Here is an 11,009-nt window from a genome sequence, read left to right as displayed (position 1 = left end):
ATTCCTCCATAATATCTGGAAAAATCGACTTATATGAGCAACCCGGATTCCTCCATAATATCTGGAAGAATCGACTTATATGAGCATCCCGGATTCCTCCATAATATCTGGAAGAATCGACTTATATGAGCATCCCGGATTCCTCCATAATATCTGGAAGAATCGACTTATATGAGCATCCCGGATTCCTCCATAATATCTGGAAGAATCGACTTATATGAGCAACCCGGATTCCTCCATAATATCTGGAAGCATGGACTTAAATGAGCATCCCGGATTCCTCCATAATATCTGGAAGCATGGACTTAAATGAGCATCCCGGATTCCTCCATAATATCTGGAAGAATCGACTTATATGAGCATCCCGGATTCCTCCATAATATCTGGAAGAATCGACTTATATGAGCAACCCGGATTCCTCCATAATATCTGGAAGAATCGACTTATATGAGCATCCCGGATTCCTCCATAATATCTGGAAGAATCGACTTAAGTGAGCAACCCGGATTCCTCCATAATATCTGGAAAAATCAACTTATATGAGCCACCCGGATTCATCCATAATATCTGGAAGCATCAACTTAAATAAATATATTTACAGTTACAATTGGTAATGCCAATGTAACAAAAATAATGACTACTGAGGAAATGTTGTTTGTTTTTTGTTTTGTACTTATTCTTTGTGTGTGTGTGTGTGTGGGTGTGGGTGTGGGTGTGTGTGACAATGTACAAGGGTAACAGTGACAACCCAAGAGTTATAGGGATTCATATTGAATAAGGGATATAATAACCACATGTTGGCAAATATAGTTTACCTGAACGAAACATGTCCCTAAAATAATATTCTCTATAAGTATAAGACAAAAACATAATGATATTCTCATTCTAGGAATCTCTATTTCTCCCAGTTGTTTGGACCTCAAGCGTTAAGTTTATAAGATCGATTTTTTTTTATTCGTTGTGCCTAAACCTTTTTTTTAATACGTGGAAAATATGGATAAATAAAGACAAGTAGTAATCATCAATACTCTCACTGTTTTTTTTTTCAGAGTTTTTTGTAATATTTACCCTGACAATAAAGTAACACTACAAATACAATTATAAATTATATTGTTTCATAAGTACTATATATAGCTGGGTAGAATTCAAACAATTTTAGTCCATGAAAGTGTCTTTCTTAACGACCATGTCATAAAAATGGTTAAAACATTGAGAGAAAAAAACACAGTTAAAGCAACTTCATTATATAGATAGCAGTGTTTTATCGAATGTTCTCAGTGTAATAAATTTCGATAATTCACACTGTGAAATAAATTCGGTAATTTTACTCTCGCGTTTTCTCCCGCCAAAACGTCACAACTTTGTTTCAATCACAGAATTTAAAATTTTTATTGAAAATATCGATAAATTATGAAAAAAATATATAATAAATAGGATAATCAATTGGTTATCGTGAATAACCAAAGTATTATCAGGCAAGAACGCTTGAGGATTTAATTCGTGCGCGGAACAAGTTTCGCACACTCGTTAAATCTAGACGTTCTTCGGCACTCGTGATAATTTTTTTGGTTATTAACTCTTTCCATTTAATTATCCTATTATTGTTTTATTATATTACAGCAAGTCGAAATAGACCAGTTGCAATTTCAATACAAATCTAGGTAGGCTACTGTTTTGTTTAAATAACTCTATAGGTTGAAATCGGCCAAATATTATTCAATGTGGCATACTTCCTTGTGTGATCTTTTATATTTGAAGATGACCCTAACCTCTAAATTATTCCACCCACCACTGTGTTAGCGTAGCTTTTACTCTACATTCAAGTGATTTACTTGTTTCTGATTGGATTACATTTTTTTACTAAATTAAGATATTTATATTGGGTCAGCAAAAGCTTATATGAGGTATTTTATTGAACTGTTTGTTGAAACTAGAATTAGATGCATATGCAAAATTTCTACAAATGTTAATGTATTAAAAGTAAGACTGTGTGCAGTATAATTGAGAGATGTTCACTCATCATTTAGTTAATACAGCTCACTAAGGCCACCGGTATTTTTGGGCATCTCAAATATATTTTCACAGGAAATCAATGGAATAGAACAAACTGATTTACTGATACATCTTACAAGGACTTTTTCAACAAAAAAAGCATAATTGTTTTATAATATGAGGAGAGTGAAACCTTAAATGCTCGCCAAGGAACATAAGAATTCAAACACTTAAGTCCTTTCATAATTTTTGTCATCCCTGTTATTGTTAACTTCCAAATTAGTACAATGTGTCATGATATTCGGTTTTTATTGCCTTATGCATTCTCCTATTGTCATGGTCTGAAATATGTATGGACCGAAATGTCTAGCTTTGGTAAGGAACTGTGGGTGGTCTTGGTCCTAAATGTCTTCGGGTCGAATTGTCCGGTATGAATTTCGTCATTTTCGTAAAGGTCTCAGTATCGTATTAACTTTTCCATAGACTTCTATAGTGAAGTGCATATTTTTAGGATTTTTTAAAAAATATGTAAATTGATTCAATAAAACATTCACTTATGCAGCATTTCTAAGGATATGTGAAATAATAATTTCCCGCAAAGATCGGACAGAAAAGTAGTATTGAACTTTGATAGGTGTCATACCATTATTTCTGGTCTCCATTACTTTCTATGTTAAATTCGGCTTTTTATAAGGCTCAAAATTTGTTTTACATTAGTACTGATGGTGCTAGATGGGTATCATTATGATGGTCACTCTTCACCTTAACTCTCATAAAAATATCAATATACCGTATGTGCCTTCTACGAAAGAACGGTAAAGTGAAAGGACAGGTGCAGAAATCACTACTTTCGTTTTGAAATTTAGCCATATCAAGGGGCCTAGAGTTTTTGTTCAGAATTGTTTTACCCTACTCTGAATAAAGAAAATGAAGTTTTTATATGACACCAAGTTTGTATACATCTACTAAACACGGAGAATGATAAGGTGCAATATTGGGACTACTTCGTGTCATTACGAACTTCTTTCTTGTATGTTCAGGCGACTGGTTTCCGAAATAGTGGTATTACACCTAAATAGTCATTTTCTCTACTTTCTTTTTCATTTTGCACTCATCAAACCAACCTTTTCAGTGGAACATTTTTATGTTATTATGTTAGATTTTCTTTTAAAAAGTTTTTCATCTTACAGTGTGATGGTTGCTCTATTTTATAAGTCATTATTCATACCTTTTGACAAAATATTAGTTTGTAGAGAGGCAAACGAAAATGCACTATATTTTTATACCATCCATATTTTGACGTACATCCGCTCAGGGATATGCAATGCGATACTGGTACCTTAACATTCGGGTGCCATGTTTTGACCATCTCCGTCTTAGAAAAAGCTCAGATTTAATTTGTATTTAATGATTGAAGCTAGTTTATGTTTCCTAGACTGATGTGGTCTTCAATCGCATTTACCAAGTATAAGTTAATGATATACTGTTTTATGCTCCTGATTTCACATGCACAAACCGGATATTGATGCCTTTTCTGTCCATAAGTATGCAGTACCCAGTTGATAATTCAGCCATTTACACTCCCTTCGGGAGCGAATAAAGACCTCAGTGTTGTCCCCACTTAAAGGAATTGCAAGTTTAAAACATAGCCATTTTGCAAAAGTGTAATCATGAACTTTAACAATACCTTCAGCTCTACTTTACCTAGAAATAATGTAATTTAAGAAGTAACACACTTTCTGATTGGATTAAAAGTTTTGTCCATCATCTCATAGACTGAATAGACTATACACACTTGAAAATAACTTGCTACGCAAGTTGTTTAGTGTGTACCACGTGATTGAGGTTATTTCTTCATAAACTAAAAAAATAAACAGTCATTCCTCATAGAAATCAGATAAAAAATGTACGCATCGAATTCTTGTTTTTAAAGAAGATTTAACAGTTAGTTCCATTACATAATAGAAACTCAAAATGGTTTTGGTTTATGAATATTTAAATAAAATGAACAATGTTATCCAATTTGATATCCAAATTTTTATTGAAATTGGAGCTGATCTATTTCAACTTGCTGTAAAAGGATATCATGTTTATTTTTAGTTTACTATAGATATTTAGGATATACCAGAAATTTAAATTTACAACATCTATTTGTTATAAATAAGTATATACTCTCAAACTTTATTTTAAAAGCCAACTGCCCTTGTAATTGGAATCTGTATGTAGCTTCATACGTTGTCTTCGTAAAAAAAATCTCTGATATGGTGTAAATATACGTTCCTAGTAATAGGCTGTCACAAATCATACTTCGTTAGTAATAACTCAAAATCTAACAACAAATATAAAGATAATAAAATTCATTACTATGTTAAACTTTTTGATTTGCATTGTATTTATAATTTTGCAAATGAGTGTTTCAACAGACTGTTGGCACCCGTTGTGTATCGCTGCTTGCCATTTTTTCTTACTTAAATGAGGCAAACTTCATCCAAAAAGTGCTCCAAACCCTCTAAAAGGAAAGTTAAATTACCCAAAAGAGCTTGAGATAAAACAAAAATCACTTATCTTGACCTTCATCTCAAAATTGACAAAATGCGCATTTATTTATTGTCAACTATCGTTTCTTGCATAGTTACATTTAAATTGCTTATTGCCTAAACACTCATGTTGGTGTTCCCAGGATGGTTTTGTCTGTAACTCACTAACTGATCCCTGCATGGTTTTGTCTGTAACTCACTAAGTGTTACCAGCATGTTTTGTCTGCAACTCAACTATGTGTTCCAGGCATGTTTTGTCTGTAACTCACTATGTGTTCCCAGGGTGGTTTTGTCTGTAACTAACTAGGGGATCCCTGCATGATTTTGTCTGCAACTCACAATGTGTTCACGGCATGTTTTGTCAGCAACTCACTTGGAGTTCCTGGCATGTTTTGTCTGTAACTCACTTGGTTTTCGTGACATGGTTTTGTCTGTTACTTATTTGAACATGTATTAAACTGAAGTTGCATACAGTCCAAGAATTGCGGGAGAAGAAACTGGTATTTTTTTCAATTTAGTTTTTATCTTATCCAACAATTATTGGTTTTTGTACAGCAATTGGATAGTGAATGAATATTTGATAGTAATGATATTTAATCAAATAAAATATATATTACAGAGAGACTTGTAGCAAGTCTATTATTGGTTGATATAAATAAAGTTTGTTCGGTTCTTTACTTTTTATCGTTCAGACATATCCCTGGCGTGTATTTGTCTTTAAACACTAGGTGTTCCCGACATGGTTGTGTCTCTGTAACTCGCTTGATGTTACCTGCATGTATTAGTTTATAACTCACTTGGGCGTTCCCTGCATAGTTTTGTCTTTCACTCACTAAGTGTTAACGGCATGAGTTTGTCTGTAAATCACTAGGCGTTCTCGGCATGGTTGTATCTGTAACCCACTTGTTATTTGCGACAAGGCTGTGTCTGTAACTCACTTTGTGTTCCAGGCATGAGTTTGTCTGCTACTCAGTTGGTGTTTCCGACATGGTTTTGTCAAAAGATTTACACTCGTTTCATACTTCGGTATTGGTATTTATGCTTACAGAACGATATAACTAATAAAAATCGTTACTGAGTGTAACGGGGAATGGTTGACAGGACGTTGACCCCAAAGAATCATATGCACATCGCAATGTGGGTAGAACGTAATAATGACCTTTCTTCGGTTTTAAGTGATGAATATAATTGTTTGTCGTTCAATTATATATGCAAATAATGTTGTTGCAACTAAACGTTACATTTAACTGTATCATCTTAGTTCTTAATAGAGCGCTGTTTATCTCCCTTCTCGTAAAATATTGTTGATGGTGTTGAAAAAAGTATTATACTACTTGTATTATAATTTTTGAAGATTTTTCATATTTATTTTATAGTTTGGTCATGCAATAATAATTTTCTTTCCATTACACATGTTATATTTGCATGTTGTATATTTCCACTTTATTCAGTTTATTATACAAATTAACATTTCACGTATGTTTCACTCCGCTCGCTTTAACAATTTCAACTTTAAAGAAATGCGCTATTAATAAATGCAGATTTGTTAAATTGCCGTCTTGACAAAAATGACCATTTACCTTTTTTATTGTCCTTTTTTCATTTATCGGCATTATTGTTTTTTGGGTTTTTTTTATGTTTTGTTTTGTTTTGTTTTGTTTTGTTTTGTTTTGTTTTGTTTTTGTTTTTGTTTTGTTTTAGCAAGGAAGGGGTCTTGTTGTTTAAGAGTGCTTTGTATGTTTTGCCAATGAAGCATGTCATATTTGTTCATATATGAGAAAGAAGATTCTGTTATGTATAGAACAAGTATCTACAATAACAGTTTTATTATCAAGAGTTTTATTATGTCAAGACGTTTCTTTTTCTTAATAACATTATTTTGTACTCAGACAAAAACTATTGGCTTTATGTGAACTACAATCAACAGGGTCTATTCCAAATCACGATGCCAAATCCTTCACAAAACAACAAAACGCCAATCTTGGTTGTCTCAGATCTTTTTCACAATGTGTTGTGAATATTCATATTTTGTATACAACTCATTTGGGTGTTCCCGATGTTTACGCTGAGTATGAAATAACTATTTTTTTCGGCTTTACCAGATTCGTTCTCCTAAATAAGATGTTTTGACGAGGTAGCCTAATCCCGTCTACATGTGATCACACAATAACTTTCATATAAAAGATTTGCATTCATCTTTGTATATTGGTGAATTATATTGTGATTTCTGAATTATTTTTTTAATTCGTGAAGTTGAAATAATCTAAAATACTGACGTAAGATAAACGAAGGTTAATTGTTGGTGCTCAAGAACGAAGATTCTTAATACATTGGAAACCTATCAGCAATGTTGATTTAAAATATGTGTTAAGGCTTTGAAGGAATGTATGAACGTTATAAATTGTCCTCATTAAATGCATTGAAGACCTATTCATTTCTATTTAAACAGGACAATAACCGCAGATACAGAAGCAGACCTATAAGAATTTTCATAGCGCCGAGAGGGTCTATAACCCAACATAAAACAGTTCTTAAATCATATGTTTTGAAGATTAACTTCATATTTTATTACAAAGGAATTTTCACAAATAATAACAACGAAGTAAAATTATTTGTTTATGGAGCGAAGGTGATTCATGCCAGTTAATATGTTAAAAGAATTTACAAAGTTGTTGACCACTAAATAAATATTTTGGAACTCTTTTATGAGAGAGTAATTTAATATTCGTGTCAGTTTCTGTTGGTAGTTTGTATGTACTTTAAAAGACCTAGAGGCATGCAAAATGCATTTCTAGCAAAAAATATGCATAAAGAACTGGTAAACGTTAAAATCGGCCAAACTATCAGCTTCTTATTTGCGTCATTTAAACGTTTCCAGGCCTGTAAACATACTCTCAAATCAAAAATTTGAGAAATCCAAACTATCGGTCTTGTTAAAGGCGGATTGTAAGCTCAGGCAGTGGACTAGTTAAACATGTAAAAAACATTTTTTTTTTTTTTTTTTTTTTTTTTTTTTTTTTTTTTTATTGGATTTGCTCTTTTCCTTAATAATTTGCGTTGGTAAGTACAAACTGTCAAATGGACATAGCTTACTCTCTATTGCATTTTAAACATCTCGGACCTCTTGTTTCCCTTTATGTATACAGAAAATCAGAATAAACTTATATAACCGTTGTACCTAGTTAGTGTTTCTCGAGTTTGCTAGATTTTGAGGACTGAGTTAAATCCCTTCAGAAATTTTTCATCTTCGCAGTAATCTGTCCTCAAATAAGAACCTGAGTAACGAATGAGTAACAGATAAATATATTAAAGTAACCAATCTTATGCGCATTATTTGTTTCGCGCACGAGTGTGTGCACATGCATGTATACGTGCGTGCGTGTTGTTATATTTAATTTTGACGTTTTTTTTTTAAATATTATCTACTGTTAAGTCGCTGTATAGCCCGGGTTGTTTTCTTTTTCTTATTCAACAGTCAATTTTCTCCTTTAACTGTCAATTCAATATGTCTTTGCTCCTGTTTTTACTTTCCAGATTAACAAAATGACCTTACAAACAATTTTATTTAAAATGTAGTTTGGCATGTTACAGGTATTCAATACCAAAATAAAATATTGTTATGTCCTGGTCGTTAAGTGAAAATAAATCGGAGAAAAAAATCAAAATTTAATATCTTTGATATAAATTGTTTTTATAACGTTTGATATCTATCATTAATTCATGAAATTTCACTAAGGTTATTGGTCGCCAATTTTGAAATTTTTATGCGCATAATAAATAGGTTGAGGGTAAGTTCGTATGAAAATAAGGTTAACCACTGACGAGAAAATAAGACAAGTCTTATTGGGTTTTGTGACAGGTTTATATGTTGTTGCAACAATATGATACAAAAAGATGCAGTGATATTTCGAAAATGACGTATGCAGTACTTAATCTTTTACTCCTGCGTACACTTGTAAAAGTGTCAAGCTATACCACGAGGCAATAACTCACGGGTGTCTTTCTTTGAGGTGATAACAAAGTTAAAAATGTCCTCTACTAAGATGTGGTAGGAAAATTTCTAATATCTTCAATTCTGAAACGTATTTAATTAAATCTAAAGGGAATTGTTCACCTATTTTGTCGACAAACATTTCTGAACTAATCAGAATTCATTCATGAATATTATATAATAAAAATGTGTTTGTTTTATTTTAAACAATGGAAATACATGTAACCGTAATGATAAATGAGGTGGGAAAACATCATTCATGCCCTTTTTGTTGCGTTTGAAAGCCCACAAAGCGTTTTGTTTCATTAATGTTTTTTGAACATTGTTACATTTACGGTACTGTATCATGCTTCTATAGAGGTCTAAGTTCATTTTTAAGTTCTCGAAAAATCGGTTACTTCGTTGCATAAAAATGCGCATCTTTTGTCTTATTACTTTGGCAGAATGTTGCCATTCCGAAAATATATTTCATTGAAATGTGACTTAGATAAATTTTGTGTGACAATGACTTGTTGGAACTTGCGTAATTCGTCCCTTACAAAAATTATCTCTGACAGTAATGTTATAAGTTTTATATCGAGTACAAATAGGCCAATTTTCGGTCCACTTTCAAAGGGCGGAATTAATTGGAAAAATATAACTGTTTTTGTCCAACTACATTATAACTAGTGGGAACAAAGCTGCCAAATCCATATAAATACGGATTCAAAGTACACTTTTTGTTCTGTGGGTGGATAATTTTAAGTTTTATGCTGTTGTCATGAAAAGTGTACTTTTTATTTAGGCTGTACGATTTGCTGCCTTTTTAAATCAGAAATACTATATCCTATTAAATTGACTGTCGACGTCGAAGAAGAAGACACAAGTTGCTCCTTATATGGTTATCGTTATTTATTGCATGTTTTACATAGATGCAATCTGTTTTAACTTCAGGGACAAACCCTTTGATCTTATATGCCGGAGAACACCTCACGAGCTCCTTGTGGATGCTTAACATTTTTCTGGTTGACAAGACATGACCGTGACAGGAGCTTGGTCATTCAACTCATTACCAACTTGTCCTGTTGTCTGATCTTGCAGGATGTGATAAACGTTAAAAAATCTAGGTCAATTAGATCGCTGACATTTTCTTGTGTTTTAAGACATAAGTGCTTTTAAAACAATTTTAGCTGACTCGGTTGATTGTGGAAAACAAGCATTAAATGTATTTGAGCAGTCGTATGACACTATGGTAAAGTTTTCTGTATTAAGCAATATTTTCATTTTTGCCAAGAACAGAAACATACATGTACAGTTGTAACCTTTTGGTTTTATCCATTAATAATATTTGCAAAAATATGGTTGGAAGATAAATCATATTGAAAAATAGCTTGAAGTGGGAAAATATCGTCAAAAAGAACTACTAAAAATCTTATCAACACATGCCCCAATGAATAGCAAAGACTATAGCTAACTCTTCTGGAGTACCTTAATACACCTACGGTTTCTCACGGTTCGTTCTTTTCGTTTTTTTTTTTCTTTGTGTACTTTTTGGGATTTTAGTGTGTTACGTTTTGTTATATGCCTGTTGTAATTTTGGTGTTCGATGTGTTGTCTTATTCAACGTTTCCCTCGTTTGCATTACTACTTGTGCCTCAAATCGATTTCATGACATTTCAAAGTGAAGCCTCCAATGGTTCCAATAGAATATTTAAACTGTCTATACCGATAGTAATTAACAGGTGAAATTTTAATTATTGAAAATTGATTTGTGTCCATTTTTATTGTAACGAATCGGAATGATCTTACATAAAGGACTAAAAGAATGTGTTACTTAATGAATAGTGGAACAGTTTTCATCCTGTTTCCGGAAAATTCCCTCTTTATTGAGGGCGTAGTAAACTACAGTTTATTGTTCTGCCATAAACACGTGCTGTAAAAATCAGAAGACGTGAGTTGCAGCGGAAGTATTTTGATAGAAAGACATAAATTCTAAAAGTAAACAACATACTGCTATAATTAAAGAACTCTTCTTGATGAATAATATACCAGCATTACATCAAACCGCTCCTGATAGCATGGCAGAAATTCCGTGCAGATGAATTCTGACACGCTTCTGAAAATTGCTGCTGATAATTATCACGATGCTTTGGCGCGTATGCGATTTACCCAGTCTTTCTAAGTTGTGGAAATATTTAGTTCTATTTAAGAAATTTCTTAACTCTAAAAGACAATGAGTAGGGGACTGCATGTATGCAAATTAATATGCAAATTATTTCCTCACATGGAATGATCGTCTGCTCTCGGCATGAGTCGTGAATGAAAACGTGTTTTGTGGGTGTTTATTGTATACATCGATACTAAGTAGCATCCCTTGATGTCATAGATCTTATTAGGCTTGACAGATACTACAATCTGTTTTGATGATGGTAACATTACGTATTCTCAAAGCTATGCGACCCCTATTGTGGTTAGTCTATAAAAGTGTGGCCGTAAAAATGAGAGGGATT

The sequence above is a fragment of the Perna viridis genome, chromosome 3 (assembly GCF_037379345.1).
Source record: "Perna viridis isolate PV_CMFRI_1.1 ecotype Kerala chromosome 3, ASM3737934v1, whole genome shotgun sequence".
NCBI lineage: Eukaryota > Metazoa > Mollusca > Bivalvia > Mytilida > Mytilidae > Perna > Perna viridis.
The sequence above is the reverse complement of the archived record's forward strand: the minus strand, read 5'-3'. Positions refer to the sequence as shown.